Below are 19,378 nucleotides of genomic sequence, written 5' to 3' on the forward strand. Positions count from 1 at the left end.
TGAAGGGGACATGGTTGGGTCCACCCCTTTCCCGGTTATCCCCTCTAGGCCTTTTGGCTTAGATCAAGTGTAAAAAAAGAAAGGATCTTGCGACAGATCGCATCCTGAGGCACGTTTTTTTTTGTGTGAATACTTGCACTTGGGTGACTTGTGAGCACATACTGATACATACGTTCCCTATCTGGGGACCATAAATTAAATTGATTTTTGAGAAAGGGAGCTGATTTGGAAGCTTGCTTCTGTCGCCCTATGCATTGACCCGATGTGGCAGTATCTTCGGGTAGTGAACAGTGCACCACCCCATTCCAGTGTTAAACAAGAAAGATTCTCATTTAATCCTCCGTGGGTGAGAATTTGAGTTTGAGAATTGGAGACCAAAATGATGAGTTGCACTGACTGGTTTATGAACGTCTATTCATTTAGCGTTTTAATGACCATGTTTGCACACTGATTGGTGTAAAAAAATAAAATAAAACTAAATAATAATAATCTAGCACACCTGTGCAGGTTTGACATGACATGACAGGTAGCTGTCTTGTGGGTGGTGCTGAATCCTGTTAAATGACATGAGGGTCTCATGCCTATACATAAGGGTGTGTCATTGCTGTTGCTTGACCATGCATTGGTTTCTGTGGTCAGTGAATGATAAAAACAAAATTTACCATCCATTGATGGATGGGAAATCCGCCATGAGGCATTTGTTTTTAGAAACTGCTGCTCACAACCAATGTTGCAATGGAGTGTCTCCATCTGCTGGTGGTATTGGAAAGGCATTAGTGCTATGACAGGGTCTGAAGAAGAAGAAGAAGAAGAAGACGGAAAAAAATATATATAAAAAGAAAAAGAGAGAGAGAGAGAGAGACTGACTTAGTGAGCGAGTGAGTGAGAGAGTGAGAGTGAGTGAGAGTGAATGAGTGAGTGAGTGATTGAGTGAGTGAGTGAGTGAGTGAGAACAAATGAGTTAAAGCAAGTGAGTGAGAGAGATCGAATGAATGAAAGTCTGAATGACAGAAAGAAAAAAGGATGAAGAAAGAAGCATGAAGAAAAAAAAATGTATATGGAGTTGCTGACATGAGTGCAATCTACAAAGCCGTTGAGGCTGATCCTCATGGGAGGATTATTGCACCAGGACCCTTAGCACTTTTAAAATGCCATTCAATGCCACGGGCTAGATGTAAACTGCAGATGACCATGTTGTGGTAGTTACCATGGATACCCAAGTGATGTGTGAGCTAACACATAGGCCCAACAGATTCCAAGAAGGCCAGAATCACCAGCGGCACCACCATCGATTGTCAGGTCACCCGGATTCAGCAAATACCAGAGTCCAAAATGATGCAGGTTTATACTGTTAATTTTCAGTTTATCGTTACAGTTGGTGTTATTCCATGTCGGAAGGGACGCAGCTACAGCCAGTGGGGTAACTAGAGACAGGCAGGCAGCTATGTGCAACAAAGGTAGGCGTGTTGTTTTCATATGCAGATCTGAAATATTGTCTTATATGCAAGAGGAGGAGTGATGGGGGTTCAGGCAAAAGCCAGGCTATGGATTGCATTGCTAAATGCTCCATCAGAGTGCAATGGTCGCCTGTCCTTTTTTTAAGTGATGATGTGGGTTTAGCCTGTGCTGTATGTATGTATGGGTGGCTGACTGCCACCCACCCAGAAAGTGTATGGGAGGCTGGTTGGCTGCCAGCCTTCCTTCCATTCCTATGAGTAATGTGAGTGCTCATGAAGGGGACATGGTTGGGTCCACCCCTTTCCCGGTTATCCCCTCTAGGCCTTTTGGCTTAGATCAAGTGTAAAAAAAGAAAGGATCTTACGACAGATCGCATCCTGAGGCACGTTTTTTTTTGTGTGAATACTTGCACTTGGGTGACTTGTGAGCACATACTGATACATACGTTCCCTATCTGGGGACCATAAATTAAATGGATTTTTGAGAAAGGGAGCTGATTTGGAAGCTTGCTTCTGTCGCCCTATGCATTGACCCGATGTGGCAGTATCTTCGGGTAGTGAACAGTGCACCACCCCATTCCAGTGTTAAACAAGAAAGATTCTCATTTAATCCTCCGTGGGTGAGAATTTGAGTTTGAGAATTGGAGACCAAAATGATGAGTTGCACTGACTGGTTTATGAACGTCTATTCATTTAGCGTTTTAATGACCATGTTTGCACACTGATTGGTGTAAAAAAATAAAATAAAACTAAATAATAATAATCTAGCACACCTGTGCAGGTTTGACATGACATGACAGGTAGCTGTCTTGTGGGTGGTGCTGAATCCTGTTAAATGACATGAGGGTCTCATGCCTATACACAAGGGTGTGTCATTGCTGTTGCTTGACCATGCATTGGTTTCTGTGGTCAGTGAATGATAAAAACAAAATTTACCATCCATTGATGGATGGGAAATCCGCCATGAGGCATTTGTTTTTAGAAACTGCTGCTCACAACCAATGTTGCAATGGAGTGTCTCCATCTGCTGGTGGTATTGGAAAGGCATTAGTGCTATGACAGGGTCTGAAGAAGAAGAAGAAGAAGACGGAAAAAAATATATATAAAAAGAAAAAGAGAGAGAGAGAGAGAGACTGACTTAGTGAGCGAGTGAGTGAGAGAGTGAGAGTGAGTGAGAGTGAATGAGTGAGTGAGTGATTGAGTGAGTGAGTGAGTGAGTGAGTGAGAACAAATGAGTTAAAGCAAGTGAGTGAGAGAGATCGAATGAATGAAAGTCTGAATGACAGAAAGAAAAAAGGATGAAGAAAGAAGCATGAAGAAAAAAAAAATGTATATGGAGTTGCTGACATGAGTGCAATCTACAAAGCCGTTGAGGCTGATCCTCATGGGAGGATTATTGCACCAGGACCCTTAGCACTTTTAAAATGCCATTCCATTCCACGGGCTAGATGTAAACTGCAGATGACCATGTTGTGGTAGTTACCATGGATACCCAAGTGATGTGTGAGCTAACACATAGGCCCAACAGATTCCAAGAAGGCCAGAATCACCAGCGGCACCACCATCGATTGTCAGGTCACCCGGATTCAGCAAATACCAGAGTCCAAAATGATGCAGGTTTATACTGTTAATTTTCAGTTTATCGTTACAGTTGGTGTTATTCCATGTCGGAAGGGACGCAGCTACAGCCAGTGGGGTAACTAGAGACAGGCAGGCAGCTATGTGCAACAAAGGTAGGCGTGTTGTTTTCATATGCAGATCTGAAATATTGTCTTATATGCAAGAGGAGGAGTGATGGGGGTTCAGGCAAAAGCCAGGCTATGGATTGCATTGCTAAATGCTCCATCAGAGTGCAATGGTCGCCTGTCCTTTTTTTAAGTGATGATGTGGGTTTAGCCTGTGCTGTATGTATGTATGGGTGGCTGACTGCCACCCACCCAGAAAGTGTATGGGAGGCTGGTTGGCTGCCAGCCTTCCTTCCATTCCTATGAGTAATGTGAGTGTTCATGAAGGGGACATGGTTGGGTCCACCCCTTTCCCGGTTATCCCCTCTAGGCCTTTTGGCTTAGATCAAGTGTAAAAAAAGAAAGGATCTTGCGACAGATCGCATCCTGAGGCACGTTTTTTTTTGTGTGAATACTTGCACTTGGGTGACTTGTGAGCACATACTGATACATACGTTCCCTATCTGGGGAACATAAATTAAATGGATTTTTGAGAAAGGGAGCTGATTTGGAAGCTTGCTTCTGTCGCCCTATGCATTGACCCGATGTGGCAGTATCTTCGGGTAGTGAACAGTGCACCACCCCATTCCAGTGTTAAACAAGAAAGATTCTCATTTAATCCTCCGTGGGTGAGAATTTGAGTTTGAGAATTGGAGACCAAAATGATGAGTTGCACTGACTGGTTTATGAACGTCTATTCATTTAGCGTTTTAATGACCATGTTTGCACACTGATTGGTGTAAAAAAATAAAATAAAACTAAATAATAATAATCTAGCACACCTGTGCAGGTTTGACATGACATGACAGGTAGCTGTCTTGTGGGTGGTGCTGAATCCTGTTAAATGACATGAGGGTCTCATGCCTATACACTAGGGTGTGTCATTGCTGTTGCTTGACCATGCATTGGTTTCTGTGGTCAGTGAATGATAAAAACAAAATTTACCATCCATTGATGGATGGGAAATCCGCCATGAGGCATTTGTTTTTAGAAACTGCTGCTCACAACCAATGTTGCAATGGAGTGTCTCCATCTGCTGGTGGTATTGGAAAGGCATTAGTGCTATGACAGGGTCTGAAGAAGAAGAAGAAGAAGACGGAAAAAAATATATATAAAAAGAAAAAGAGAGAGAGAGAGACTGACTTAGTGAGCGAGTGAGTGAGAGAGTGAGAGTGAGTGAGAGTGAATGAGTGAGTGAGTGATTGAGTGAGTGATTGAGTGAGTGAGTGAGTGAGTGAGAACAAATGAGTTAAAGCAAGTGAGTGAGAGAGATCGAATGAATGAAAGTCTGAATGACAGAAAGAAAAAAGGATGAAGAAAGAAGCATGAAGAAAAAAAAATGTATATGGAGTTGCTGACATGAGTGCAATCTACAAAGCCGTTGAGGCTGATCCTTATGGGAGCATTATTGCACCAGGACCCTTAGCACTTTTAAAATGCCATTCAATGCCACGGGCTAGATGTAAACTGCAGATGACCATGTTGTGGTAGTTACCATGGATACCCAAGTGATGTGTGAGCTAACACATAGGCCCAACAGATTCCAAGAAGGCCAGAATCACCAGCGGCACCACCATCGATTGTCAGGTCACCCGGATTCAGCAAATACCAGAGTCCAAAATGATGCAGGTTTATACTGTTAATTTTCAGTTTATCGTTACAGTTGGTGTTATTCCATGTCGGAAGGGACGCAGCTACAGCCAGTGGGGTAACTAGAGACAGGCAGGCAGCTATGTGCAACAAAGGTAGGCGTGTTGTTTTCATATGCAGATCTGAAATATTGTCTTATATGCAAGAGGAGGAGTGATGGGGGTTCAGGCAAAAGCCAGGCTATGGATTGCATTGCTAAATGCTCCATCAGAGTGCAATGGTCGCCTGTCCTTTTTTTAAGTGATGATGTGGGTTTAGCCTGTGCTGTATGTATGTATGGGTGGCTGACTGCCACCCACCCAGAAAGTGTATGGGAGGCTGGTTTGCTGCCAGCCTTCCTTCCATTCCTATGAGTAATGTGAGTGCTCATGAAGGGGACATGGTTGGGTCCACCCCTTTCCCGGTTATCCCCTCTAGGCCTTTTGGCTTAGATCAAGTGTAAAAAAAGAAAGGATCTTGCGACAGATCGCATCCTGAGGCACGTTTTTTTTTTGTGTGAATACTTGCACTTGGGTGACTTGTGAGCACATACTGATACATACGTTCCCTATCTGGGGACCATAAATTAAATGGATTTTTGAGAAAGGGAGCTGATTTGGAAGCTTGCTTCTGTCGCCCTATGCATTGACCCGATGTGGCAGTATCTTCGGGTAGTGAACAGTGCACCACCCCATTCCAGTGTTAAACAAGAAAGATTCTCATTTAATCCTCCGTGGGTGAGAATTTGAGTTTGAGAATTGGAGACCAAAATGATGAGTTGCACTGACTGGTTTATGAACGTCTATTCATTTAGCGTTTTAATGACCATGTTTGCACACTGATTGGTGTAAAAAAATAAAATAAAACTAAATAATAATAATCTAGCACACCTGTGCAGGTTTGACATGACATGACAGGTAGCTGTCTTGTGGGTGGTGCTGAATCCTGTTAAATGACATGAGGGTCTCATGCCTATACACAAGGGTGTGTCATTGCTGTTGCTTGACCATGCATTGGTTTCTGTGGTCAGTGAATGATAAAAACAAAATTTACCATCCATTGATGGATGGGAAATCCGCCATGAGGCATTTGTTTTTAGAAACTGCTGCTCACAACCAATGTTGCAATGGAGTGTCTCCATCTGCTGGTGGTATTGGAAAGGCATTAGTGCTATGACAGGGTCTGAAGAAGAAGAAGAAGAAGAAGACGGAAAAAAATATATATAAAAAGAAAAAGAGAGAGAGAGAGAGAGACTGACTTAGTGAGCGAGTGAGTGAGAGAGTGAGAGTGAGTGAGAGTGAATGAGTGAGTGAGTGATTGAGTGAGTGAGTGAGTGAGTGAGAACAAATGAGTTAAAGCAAGTGAGCGAGAGAGATCGAATGAATGAAAGTCTGAATGACAGAAAGAAAAAAGGATGAAGAAAGAAGCATGAAGAAAAAAAAATGTATATGGAGTTGCTGACATGAGTGCAATCTACAAAGCCGTTGAGGCTGATCCTCATGGGAGGATTATTGCACCAGGACCCTTAGCACTTTTAAAATGCCATTCAATGCCACGGGCTAGATGTAAACTGCAGATGACCATGTTGTGGTAGTTACCATGGATACCCAAGTGATGTGTGAGCTAACACATAGGCCCAACAGATTCCAAGAAGGCCAGAATCACCAGCGGCACCACCATCGATTGTCAGGTCACCCGGATTCAGCAAATACCAGAGTCCAAAATGATGCAGGTTTATACTGTTAATTTTCAGTTTATCGTTACAGTTGGTGTTATTCCATGTCGGAAGGGACGCAGCTACAGCCAGTGGGGTAACTAGAGACAGGCAGGCAGCTATGTGCAACAAAGGTAGGCGTGTTGTTTTCATATGCAGATCTGAAATATTGTCTTATATGCAAGAGGAGGAGTGATGGGGGTTCAGGCAAAAGCCAGGCTATGGATTGCATTGCTAAATGCTCCATCAGAGTGCAATGGTCGCCTGTCCTTTTTTTAAGTGATGATGTGGGTTTAGCCTGTGCTGTATGTATGTATGGGTGGCTGACTGCCACCCACCCAGAAAGTGTATGGGAGGCTGGTTGGCTGCCAGCCTTCCTTCCATTCCTATGAGTAATGTGAGTGCTCATGAAGGGGACATGGTTGGGTCCACCCCTTTCCCGGTTATCCCCTCTACGCCTTTTGGCTTAGATCAAGTGTAAAAAAAGAAAGGATCTTGCGACAGATCGCATCCTGAGGCACGTTTTTTTTTTTTGTGTGAATACTTGCACTTGGGTGACTTGTGAGCACATACTGATACATACGTTCCCTATCTGGGGACCATAAATTAAATGGATTTTTGAGAAAGGGAGCTGATTTGGAAGCTTGCTTCTGTCGCCCTATGCATTGACCCGATGTGGCAGTATCTTCGGGTAGTGAACAGTGCACCACCCCATTCCAGTGTTAAACAAGAAAGATTCTCATTTAATCCTCCGTGGGTGAGAATTTGAGTTTGAGAATTGGAGACCAAAATGATGAGTTGCACTGACTGGTTTATGAACGTCTATTCATTTAGCGTTTTAATGACCATGTTTGCACACTGATTGGTGTAAAAAAATAAAATAAAACTAAATAATAATAATCTAGCACACCTGTGCAGGTTTGACATGGCATGACAGGTAGCTGTCTTGTGGGTGGTGCTGAATCCTGTTAAATGACATGAGGGTCTCATGCCTATACACAAGGGTGTGTCATTGCTGTTGCTTGACCATGCATTGGTTTCTGTGGTCAGTGAATGATAAAAACAAAATTTACCATCCATTGATGGATGGGAAATCCGCCATGAGGCATTTGTTTTTAGAAACTGCTGCTCACAACCAATGTTGCAATGGAGTGTCTCCATCTGCTGGTGGTATTGGAAAGGCATTAGTGCTATGACAGGGTCTGAAGAAGAAGAAGAAGAAGACGGAAAAAAATATATATAAAAAGAAAAAGAGAGAGAGAGAGAGAGACTGACTTAGTGAGCGAGTGAGTGAGAGAGTGAGAGTGAGTGAGAGTGAATGAGTGAGTGAGTGATTGAGTGAGTGAGTGAGTGAGTGAGAACAAATGAGTTAAAGCAAGTGAGTGAGAGAGATCGAATGAATGAAAGTCTGAATGACAGAAAGAAAAAAGGATGAAGAAAGAAGCATGAAGAAAAAAAAATGTATATGGAGTTGCTGACATGAGTGCAATCTACAAAGCCGTTGAGGCTGATCCTCATGGGAGGATTATTGCACCAGGACCCTTAGCACTTTTAAAATGCCATTCAATGCCACGGGCTAGATGTAAACTGCAGATGACCATGTTGTGGTAGTTACCATGGATACCCAAGTGATGTGTGAGCTAACACATAGGCCCAACAGATTCCAAGAAGGCCAGAATCACCAGCGGCACCACCATCGATTGTCAGGTCACCCGGATTCAGCAAATACCAGAGTCCAAAATGATGCAGGTTTATACTGTTAATTTTCAGTTTATCGTTACAGTTGGTGTTATTCCATGTCGGAAGGGACGCAGCTACAGCCAGTGGGGTAACTAGAGACAGGCAGGCAGCTATGTGCAACAAAGGTAGGCGTGTTGTTTTCATATGCAGATCTGAAATATTGTCTTATATGCAAGAGGAGGAGTGATGGGGGTTCAGGCAAAAGCCAGGCTATGGATTGCATTGCTAAATGCTCCATCAGAGTGCAATGGTCGCCTGTCCTTTTTTTAAGTGATGATGTGGGTTTAGCCTGTGCTGTATGTATGTATGGGTGGCTGACTGCCACCCACCCAGAAAGTGTATGGGAGGCTGGTTGGCTGCCAGCCTTCCTTCCATTCCTATGAGTAATGTGAGTGCTCATGAAGGGGACATGGTTGGGTCCACCCCTTTCCCGGTTATCCCCTCTAGGCCTTTTGGCTTAGATCAAGTGTAAAAAAAGAAAGGATCTTGCGACAGATCGCATCCTGAGGCACGTTTTTTTTTGTGTGAATACTTGCACTTGGGTGACTTGTGAGCACATACTGATACATACGTTCCCTATCTGGGGACCATAAATTAAATGGATTTTTGAGAAAGGGAGCTGATTTGGAAGCTTGCTTCTGTCGCCCTATGCATTGACCCGATGTGGCAGTATCTTCGGGTAGTGAACAGTGCACCACCCCATTCCAGTGTTAAACAAGAAAGATTCTCATTTAATCCTCCGTGGGTGAGAATTTGAGTTTGAGAATTGGAGACCAAAATGATGAGTTGCACTGACTGGTTTATGAACGTCTATTCATTTAGCATTTAATGACCATGTTTGCACACTGATTGGTGTAAAAAAATAAAATAAAACTAAATAATAATAATCTAGCACACCTGTGCAGGTTTGACATGACATGACAGGTAGCTGTCTTGTGGGTGGTGCTGAATCCTGTTAAATGACATGAGGGTCTCATGCCTATACACAAGGGTGTGTCATTGCTGTTGCTTGACCATGCATTGGTTTCTGTGGTCAGTGAATGATAAAAACAAAATTTACCATCCATTGATGGATGGGAAATCCGCCATGAGGCATTTGTTTTTAGAAACTGCTGCTCACAACCAATGTTGCAATGGAGTGTCTCCATCTGCTGGTGGTTTTGGAAAGGCATTAGTGCTATGAAAGGGTCTGAAGAAGAAGAAGAAGAAGAAGAAGAAGACGGAAAAAAATATATATAAAAAGAAAAAGAGAGAGAGAGACTGACTTAGTGAGCGAGTGAGTTAGAGAGTGAAAGTGAGTGAGAGTGAATGAGTGAGTGAGTGATTGAGTGAGTGAGTGAGTGAGTGAGAACAAATGAGTTAAAGCAAGTGAGTGAGAGAGATCGAATGAATGAAAGTCTGAATGACAGAAAGAAAAAAGGATGAAGAAAGAAGCATGAAGAAAAAAAAATGTATATGGAGTTGCTGACATGAGTGCAATCTACAAAGCCGTTGAGGCTGATCCTCATGGGAGGATTATTGCACCAGGACCCTTAGCACTTTTAAAATGCCATTCAATGCCACGGGCTAGATGTAAACTGCAGATGACCATGTTGTGGTAGTTACCATGGATACCCAAGTGATGTGTGAGCTAACACATAGGCCCAACAGATTCCAAGAAGGCCAGAATCACCAGCGGCACCACCATCGATTGTCAGGTCACCCGGATTCAGCAAATACCAGAGTCCAAAATGATGCAGGTTTATACTGTTAATTTTCAGTTTATCGTTACAGTTGGTGTTATTCCATGTCGGAAGGGACGCAGCTACAGCCAGTGGGGTAACTAGAGACAGGCAGGCAGCTATGTGCAACAAAGGTAGGCGTGTTGTTTTCATATGCAGATCTGAAATATTGTCTTATATGCAAGAGGAGGAGTGATGGGGGTTCAGGCAAAAGCCAGGCTATGGATTGCATTGCTAAATGCTCCATCAGAGTGCAATGGTCGCCTGTCCTTTTTTTAAGTGATGATGTGGGTTTAGCCTGTGCTGTATGTATGTATGGGTGGCTGACTGCCACCCACCCAGAAAGTGTATGGGAGGCTGGTTTGCTGCCAGCCTTCCTTCCATTCCTATGAGTAATGTGAGTGCTCATGAAGGGGACATGGTTGGGTCCACCCCTTTCCCGGTTATCCCCTCTAGGCCTTTTGGCTTAGATCAAGTGTAAAAAAAGAAAGGATCTTGCGACAGATCGCATTCTGAGGCACGTTTTTTTTTTGTGTGAATACTTGCACTTGGGTGACTTGTGAGCACATACTGATACATACGTTCCCTATCTGGGGACCATAAATTAAATGGATTTTTGAGAAAGGGAGCTGATTTGGAAGCTTGCTTCTGTCGCCCTATGCATTGACCCGATGTGGCAGTATCTTCGGGTAGTGAACAGTGCACCACCCCATTCCAGTGTTAAACAAGAAAGATTCTCATTTAATCCTCCGTGGGTGAGAATTTGAGTTTGAGAATTGGAGACCAAAATGATGAGTTGCACTGACTGGTTTATGAACGTCTATTCATTTAGCGTTTTAATGACCATGTTTGCACACTGATTGGTGTAAAAAAATAAAATAAAACTAAATAATAATAATCTAGCACACCTGTGCAGGTTTGACATGACATGACAGGTAGCTGTCTTGTGGGTGGTGCTGAATCCTGTTAAATGACATGAGGGTCTCATGCCTATACACAAGGGTGTGTCATTGCTGTTGCTTGACCATGCATTGGTTTCTGTGGTCAGTGAATGATAAAAACAAAATTTACCATCCATTGATGGATGGGAAATCCGCCATGAGGCATTTGTTTTTAGAAACTGCTGCTCACAACCAATGTTGCAATGGAGTGTCTCCATCTGCTGGTGGTATTGGAAAGGCATTAGTGCTATGACAGGGTCTGAAGAAGAAGAAGAAGAAGACGGAAAAAAATATATATAAAAAGAAAAAGAGAGAGAGAGAGAGAGACTGACTTAGTGAGCGAGTGAGTGAGAGAGTGAGAGTGAGTGAGAGTGAATGAGTGAGTGAGTGATTGAGTGAGTGAGTGAGTGAGTGAGAACAAATGAGTTAAAGCAAGTGAGCGAGAGAGATCGAATGAATGAAAGTCTGAATGACAGAAAGAAAAAAGGATGAAGAAAGAAGCATGAAGAAAAAAAAATGTATATGGAGTTGCTGACATGAGTGCAATCTACAAAGCCGTTGAGGCTGATCCTCATGGGAGGATTATTGCACCAGGACCCTTAGCACTTTTAAAATGCCATTCAATGCCACGGGCTAGATGTAAACTGCAGATGACCATGTTGTGGTAGTTACCATGGATACCCAAGTGATGTGTGAGCTAACACATAGGCCCAACAGATTCCAAGAAGGCCAGAATCACCAGCGGCACCACCATCGATTGTCAGGTCACCCGGATTCAGCAAATACCAGAGTCCAAAATGATGCAGGTTTATACTGTTAATTTTCAGTTTATCGTTACAGTTGGTGTTATTCCATGTCGGAAGGGACGCAGCTACAGCCAGTGGGGTAACTAGAGACAGGCAGGCAGCTATGTGCAACAAAGGTAGGCGTGTTGTTTTCATATGCAGATCTGAAATATTGTCTTATATGCAAGAGGAGGAGTGATGGGGGTTCAGGCAAAAGCCAGGCTATGGATTGCATTGCTAAATGCTCCATCAGAGTGCAATGGTCGCCTGTCCTTTTTTTAAGTGATGATGTGGGTTTAGCCTGTGCTGTATGTATGTATGGGTGGCTGACTGCCACCCACCCAGAAAGTGTATGGGAGGCTGGTTGGCTGCCAGCCTTCCTTCCATTCCTATGAGTAATGTGAGTGCTCATGAAGGGGACATGGTTGGGTCCACCCCTTTCCCGGTTATCCCCTCTACGCCTTTTGGCTTAGATCAAGTGTAAAAAAAGAAAGGATCTTGCGACAGATCGCATCCTGAGGCACGTTTTTTTTTTTTGTGTGAATACTTGCACTTGAGTGACTTGTGAGCACATACTGATACATACGTTCCCTATCTGGGGACCATAAATTAAATGGATTTTTGAGAAAGGGAGCTGATTTGGAAGCTTGCTTCTGTCGCCCTATGCATTGACCCGATGTGGCAGTATCTTCGGGTAGTGAACAGTGCACCACCCCATTCCAGTGTTAAACAAGAAAGATTCTCATTTAATCCTCCGTGGGTGAGAATTTGAGTTTGAGAATTGGAGACCAAAATGATGAGTTGCACTGACTGGTTTATGAACGTCTATTCATTTAGCGTTTTAATGACCATGTTTGCACACTGATTGGTGTAAAAAAATAAAATAAAACTAAATAATAATAATCTAGCACACCTGTGCAGGTTTGACATGACATGACAGGTAGCTGTCTTGTGGGTGGTGCTGAATCCTGTTAAATGACATGAGGGTCTCATGCCTATACACAAGGGTGTGTCATTGCTGTTGCTTGACCATGCATTGGTTTCTGTGGTCAGTGAATGATAAAAACAAAATTTACCATCCATTGATGGATGGGAAATCCGCCATGAGGCATTTGTTTTTAGAAACTGCTGCTCACAACCAATGTTGCAATGGAGTGTCTCCATCTGCTGGTGGTATTGGAAAGGCATTAGTGCTATGACAGGGTCTGAAGAAGAAGAAGAAGAAGACGGAAAAAAATATATATAAAAAGAAAAAGAGAGAGAGAGAGAGAGACTGACTTAGTGAGCGAGTGAGTGAGAGAGTGAGAGTGAGTGAGAGTGAATGAGTGAGTGAGTGATTGAGTGAGTGAGTGAGTGAGTGAGAACAAATGAGTTAAAGCAAGTGAGTGAGAGAGATCGAATGAATGAAAGTCTGAATGACAGAAAGAAAAAAGGATGAAGAAAGAAGCATGAAGAAAAAAAAATGTATATGGAGTTGCTGACATGAGTGCAATCTACAAAGCCGTTGAGGCTGATCCTCATGGGAGGATTATTGCACCAGGACCCTTAGCACTTTTAAAATGCCATTCAATGCCACGGGCTAGATGTAAACTGCAGATGACCATGTTGTGGTAGTTACCATGGATACCCAAGTGATGTGTGAGCTAACACATAGGCCCAACAGATTCCAAGAAGGCCAGAATCACCAGCGGCACCACCATCGATTGTCAGGTCACCCGGATTCAGCAAATACCAGAGTCCAAAATGATGCAGGTTTATACTGTTAATTTTCAGTTTATCGTTACAGTTGGTGTTATTCCATGTCGGAAGGGACGCAGCTACAGCCAGTGGGGTAACTAGAGACAGGCAGGCAGCTATGTGCAACAAAGGTAGGCGTGTTGTTTTCATATGCAGATCTGAAATATTGTCTTATATGCAAGAGGAGGAGTGATGGGGGTTCAGGCAAAAGCCAGGCTATGGATTGCATTGCTAAATGCTCCATCAGAGTGCAATGGTCGCCTGTCCTTTTTTTAAGTGATGATGTGGGTTTAGCCTGTGCTGTATGTATGTATGGGTGGCTGACTGCCACCCACCCAGAAAGTGTATGGGAGGCTGGTTGGCTGCCAGCCTTCCTTCCATTCCTATGAGTAATGTGAGTGCTCATGAAGGGGACATGGTTGGGTCCACCCCTTTCCCGGTTATCCCCTCTAGGCCTTTTGGCTTAGATCAAGTGTAAAAAAAGAAAGGATCTTGCGACAGATCGCATCCTGAGGCACGTTTTTTTTTGTGTGAATACTTGCACTTGGGTGACTTGTGAGCACATACTGATACATACGTTCCCTATCTGGGGACCATAAATTAAATGGATTTTTGAGAAAGGGAGCTGATTTGGAAGCTTGCTTCTGTCGCCCTATGCATTGACCCGATGTGGCAGTATCTTCGGGTAGTGAACAGTGCACCACCCCATTCCAGTGTTAAACAAGAAAGATTGTCATTTAATCCTCCGTGGGTGAGAATTTGAGTTTGAGAATTGGAGACCAAAATGATGAGTTGCACTGACTGGTTTATGAACGTCTATTCATTTAGCGTTTTAATGACCATGTTTGCACACTGATTGGTGTAAAAAAATAAAATAAAACTAAATAATAATAATCTAGCACACCTGTGCAGGTTTGACATGACATGACAGGTAGCTGTCTTGTGGGTGGTGCTGAATCCTGTTAAATGACATGAGGGTCTCATGCCTATACACAAGGGTGTGTCATTGCTGTTGCTTGACCATGCATTGGTTTCTGTGGTCAGTGAATGATAAAAACAACATTTACCATCCATTGATGGATGGGAAATCCGCCATGAGGCATTTGTTTTTAGAAACTGCTGCTCACAACCAATGTTGCAATGGAGTGTCTCCATCTGCTGGTGGTATTGGAAAGGCATTAGTGCTATGACAGGGTCTGAAGAAGAAGAAGAAGACGGAAAAAAACATATATATATAAAAAGAAAAAGAGAGAGAGAGACTGACTTAGTGAGCGAGTGAGTGAGAGAGTGAGAGTGAGTGAGAGTGAATGAGTGAGTGAGTGATTGAGTGAGTGAGTGAGTGAGTGAGAACAAATGAGTTAAAGCAAGTGAGTGAGAGAGATCGAATGAATGAAAGTCTGAATGACAGAAAGAAAAAAGGATGAAGAAAGAAGCATGAAGAAAAAAAAATGTATATGGAGTTGCTGACATGAGTGCAATCTACAAAGCCGTTGAGGCTGATCCTCATGGGAGGATTATTGCACCAGGACCCTTAGCACTTTTAAAATGCCATTCAATGCCACGGGCTAGATGTAAACTGCAGATGACCATGTTGTGGTAGTTACCATGGATACCCAAGTGATGTGTGAGCTAACACATAGGCCCAACAGATTCCAAAAAGGCCAGAATCACCAGCGGCACCACCATCGATTGTCAGGTCACCCGGATTCAGCAAATACCAGAGTCCAAAATGATGCAGGTTTATACTGTTAATTTTCAGTTTATCGTTACAGTTGGTGTTATTCCATGTCGGAAGGGACGCAGCTACAGCCAGTGGGGTAACTAGAGACAGGCAGGCAGCTATGTGCAACAAAGGTAGGCGTGTTGTTTTCATATGCAGATCTGAAATATTGTCTTATATGCAAGAGGAGGAGTGATGGGGGTTCAGGCAAAAGCCAGGCTATGGATTGCATTGCTAAATGCTCCATCAGAGTGCAATGGTCGCCTGTCCTTTTTTTAAGTGATGATGTGGGTTTAGCCTGTGCTGTATGTATGTATGGGTGGCTGACTGCCACCCACCCAGAAAGTGTATGGGAGGCTGGTTGGCTGCCAGCCTTCCTTCCATTCCTATGAGTAATGTGAGTGCTCATGAAGGGGACATGGTTGGGTCCACCCCTTTCCCGGTTATCCCCTCTAGGCCTTTTGGCTTAGATCAAGTGTAAAAAAAGAAAGGATCTTGCGACAGATTGCATCCTGAGGCACGTTTTTTTTTGTGTGAATACTTGCACTTGGGTGACTTGTGAGCACATACTGATACATACGTTCCCTATCTGGGGACCATAAATTAAATGGATTTTTGAGAAAGGGAGCTGATTTGGAAGCTTGCTTCTGTCGCCCTATGCATTGACCCGATGTGGCAGTATCTTCGGGTAGTGAACAGTGCACCACCCCATTCCAGTGTTAAACAAGAAAGATTCTCATTTAATCCTCCGTGGGTGAGAATTTGAGTTTGAGAATTGGAGACCAAAATGATGAGTTGCACTGACTGGTTTATGAACGTCTATTCATTTAGCGTTTTAATGACCATGTTTGCACACTGATTGGTGTAAAAAAATAAAATAAAACTAAATAATAATAATCTAGCACACCTGTGCAGGTTTGACATGACATGACAGGTAGCTGTCTTGTGGGTGGTGCTGAATCCTGTTAAATGACATGAGGGTCTCATGCCTATACACAAGGGTGTGTCATTGCTGTTGCTTGACCATGCATTGGTTTCTGTGGTCAGTGAATGATAAAAACAAAATTTACCATCCATTGATGGATGGGAAATCCGCCATGAGGCATTTGTTTTTAGAAACTGCTGCTCACAACCAATGTTGCAATGGAGTGTCTCCATCTGCTGGTGGTATTGGAAAGGCATTAGTGCTATGACAGGGTCTGAAGAAGAAGAAGAAGAAGACGGAAAAAAATATATATAAAAAGAAAAAGAGAGAGAGAGAGAGAGACTGACTTAGTGAGCGAGTGAGTGAGAGAGTGAGAGTGAGTGAGAGTGAGTGAGAGTGAATGAGTGAGTGAGTGATTGAGTGAGTGAGTGAGTGAGTGAGAGAGATCGAATGAATGAAAGTCTGAATGACAGAAAGAAAAAAGGATGAAGAAAGAAGCATGAAGAAAAAAAAATGTATATGGAGTTGCTGACATGAGTGCAATCTACAAAGCCGTTGAGGCTGATCCTCATGGGAGGATTATTGCACCAGGACCCTTAGCACTTTTAAAATGCCATTCAATGCCACGGGCTAGATGTAAACTGCAGATGACCATGTTGTGGTAGTTACCATGGATACCCAAGTGATGTGTGAGCTAACACATAGGCCCAACAGATTCCAAGAAGGCCAGAATCACCAGCGGCACCACCATCGATTGTCAGGTCACCCGGATTCAGCAAATACCAGAGTCCAAAATGATGCAGGTTTATACTGTTAATTTTCAGTTTATCGTTACAGTTGGTGTTATTCCATGTCGGAAGGGACGCAGCTACAGCCAGTGGGGTAACTAGAGACAGGCAGGCAGCTATGTGCAACAAAGGTAGGCGTGTTGTTTTCATATGCAGATCTGAAATATTGTCTTATATGCAAGAGGAGGAGTGATGGGGGTTCAGGCAAAAGCCAGGCTATGGATTGCATTGCTAAATGCTCCATCAGAGTGCAATGGTCGCCTGTCCTTTTTTTAAGTGATGATGTGGGTTTAGCCTGTGCTGTATGTATGTATGGGTGGCTGACTGCCACCCACCCAGAAAGTGTATGGGAGGCTGGTTGGCTGCCAGCCTTCCTTCCATTCCTATGAGTAATGTGAGTGCTCATGAAGGGGACATGGTTGGGTCCTCCCCTTTCCCGGTTATCCCCTCTAGGCCTTTTGGCTTAGATCAAGTGTAAAAAAAGAAAGGATCTTGCGACAGATCGCATCCTGAGGCACGTTTTTTTTTTGTGTGAATACTTGCACTTGGGTGACTTGTGAGCACATACTGATACATACGTTCCCTATCTGGGGACCATAAATTAAATGGATTTTTGAGAAAGGGAGCTGATTTGGAAGCTTGCTTCTGTCGCCCTATGCATTGACCCGATGTGGCAGTATCTTCGGGTAGTGAACAGTGCACCACCCCATTCCAGTGTTAAACAAGAAAGATTCTCATTTAATCCTCCGTGGGTGAGAATTTGAGTTTGAGAATTGGAGACCAAAATGATGAGTTGCACTGACTGGTTTATGAACGTCTATTCATTTAGCGTTTTAATGACCATGTTTGCACACTGATTGGTGTAAAAAAATAAAATAAAACTAAATAATAATAATCTAGCACACCTGTGCAGGTTTGACATGACATGACAGGTAGCTGTCTTGTGGATGGTGCTGAATCCTGTTAAATGACATGAGGGTCTCATGCCTATACACAAGGGTGTGTCATTGCTGTTGCTTGACCATGCATTGGTTTCTGTGGTCAGTGAATGATAAAAACAAAATTTACCATCCATTGATGGATGGGAAATCCGCCATGAGGCATTTGTTTTTAGAAACTGCTGCTCACAACCAATGTTGCAATGGAGTGTCTCCATCTGCTGGTGGTATTGGAAAGGCATTAGTGCTATGACAGGGTCTGAAGAAGAAGAAGAAGAAGACGGAAAAAAATATATATAAAAAGAAAAAGAGAGAGAGAGAGAGAGACTGACTTAGTGAGCGAGTGAGTGAGAGAGTGAGAGTGAGTGAGAGTGAATGAGTGAGTGAGTGATTGAGTGAGTGAGTGAGTGAGTGAGAACAAATGAGTTAAAGCAAGTGAGTGAGAGAGATCGAATGAATGAAAGTCTGAATGACAGAAAGAAAAAAGGATGAAGAAAGAAGCATGAAGAAAAAAACATGTATATGGAGTTGCTGACATGAGTGCAATCTACAAAGCCATTGAGGCTGATCCTCATGGGAGGATTATTGCACCAGGACCCTTAGCACTTTTAAAATGCCATTCAATGCCACGGGCTAGATGTAAACTGCAGATGACCATGTTGTGGTAGTTACCATGGATACCCAAGTGATGTGTGAGCTAACACATAGGCCCAACAGATTCCAAGAAGGCCAGAATCACCAGCGGCACCACCATCGATTGTCAGGTCACCCGGATTCAGCAAATACCAGAGTCCAAAATGATGCAGGTTTATACTGTTAATTTTCAGTTTATCGTTACAGTTGGTGTTATTCCATGTCGGAAGGGACGCAGCTACAGCCAGTGGGGTAACTAGAGACAGGCAGGCAGCTATGTGCAACAAAGGTAGGCGTGTTGTTTTCATATGCAGATCTGAAATATTGTCTTATATGCAAGAGGAGGAGTGATGGGGGTTCAGGCAAAAGCCAGGCTATGCATTGCTAAATGCTCCATCAGAGTGCAATGGTCGCCTGTCCTTTTTTTAAGTGATGATGTGGGTTTAGCCTGTGCTGTATGTATGTATGGGTGGCTGACTGCCACCCACCCAGAAAGTGTATGGGAGGCTGGTTGGCTGCCAGCCTTCCTTCCATTCCTATGAGTAATGTGAGTGCTCATGAAGGGGACATGGTTGGGTCCACCCCTTTCCCGGTTATCCCCTCTAGGCCTTTTGGCTTAGATCAAGTGTAAAAAAAGAAAGGATCTTGCGACAGATCGCATCCTGAGGCACGTTTTTTTTTGTGTGAATACTTGCACTTGGGTGACTTGTGAGCACATACTGATACATACGTTCCCTATCTGGGGACCATAAATTAAATGGATTTTTGAGAAAGGGAGCTGATTTGGAAGCTTGCTTCTGTCGCCCTATGCATTGACCCGATGTGGCAGTATCTTCGGGTAGTGAACAGTGCACCACCCCATTCCAGTGTTAAACAAGAAAGATTCTCATTTAATCCTCCGTGGGTGAGAATTTGAGTTTGAGAAT

At 43.4% G+C, this 19,378-nt stretch overlaps 12 pseudogenes; all 12 read left to right on the forward strand.

Moving 5' to 3' along the window:
- The first annotated feature begins 37 nt into the window (after positions 1-37).
- On the forward strand, positions 38-301 carry LOC130286481 (U2 spliceosomal RNA; annotated as a pseudogene).
- Positions 302-1,768: 1,467 nt separating this feature from the next.
- On the forward strand, positions 1,769-2,032 carry LOC130286946 (U2 spliceosomal RNA; annotated as a pseudogene).
- Positions 2,033-3,501: 1,469 nt separating this feature from the next.
- On the forward strand, positions 3,502-3,765 carry LOC130289093 (U2 spliceosomal RNA; annotated as a pseudogene).
- A 1,472-nt stretch (positions 3,766-5,237) lies between these two features.
- LOC130288122 (U2 spliceosomal RNA) lies at positions 5,238-5,502 on the forward strand (annotated as a pseudogene).
- A 1,467-nt stretch (positions 5,503-6,969) lies between these two features.
- LOC130289784 (U2 spliceosomal RNA) lies at positions 6,970-7,236 on the forward strand (annotated as a pseudogene).
- A 1,464-nt stretch (positions 7,237-8,700) lies between these two features.
- On the forward strand, positions 8,701-8,964 carry LOC130287387 (U2 spliceosomal RNA; annotated as a pseudogene).
- Positions 8,965-10,430: 1,466 nt separating this feature from the next.
- LOC130288193 (U2 spliceosomal RNA) lies at positions 10,431-10,695 on the forward strand (annotated as a pseudogene).
- A 1,464-nt stretch (positions 10,696-12,159) lies between these two features.
- LOC130289785 (U2 spliceosomal RNA) lies at positions 12,160-12,426 on the forward strand (annotated as a pseudogene).
- Positions 12,427-13,890: 1,464 nt separating this feature from the next.
- LOC130287388 (U2 spliceosomal RNA) lies at positions 13,891-14,154 on the forward strand (annotated as a pseudogene).
- A 1,459-nt stretch (positions 14,155-15,613) lies between these two features.
- LOC130290207 (U2 spliceosomal RNA) lies at positions 15,614-15,877 on the forward strand (annotated as a pseudogene).
- Positions 15,878-17,323: 1,446 nt separating this feature from the next.
- LOC130288123 (U2 spliceosomal RNA) lies at positions 17,324-17,588 on the forward strand (annotated as a pseudogene).
- Positions 17,589-19,047: 1,459 nt separating this feature from the next.
- Positions 19,048-19,311, forward strand: LOC130287389 (U2 spliceosomal RNA; annotated as a pseudogene).
- The last annotated feature ends 67 nt before the right edge of the window (positions 19,312-19,378 follow it).

Source organism: Hyla sarda, chromosome 8 (assembly GCF_029499605.1).
Source record: "Hyla sarda isolate aHylSar1 chromosome 8, aHylSar1.hap1, whole genome shotgun sequence".
NCBI classification, from domain to species: Eukaryota; Metazoa; Chordata; class Amphibia; order Anura; family Hylidae; genus Hyla; species Hyla sarda.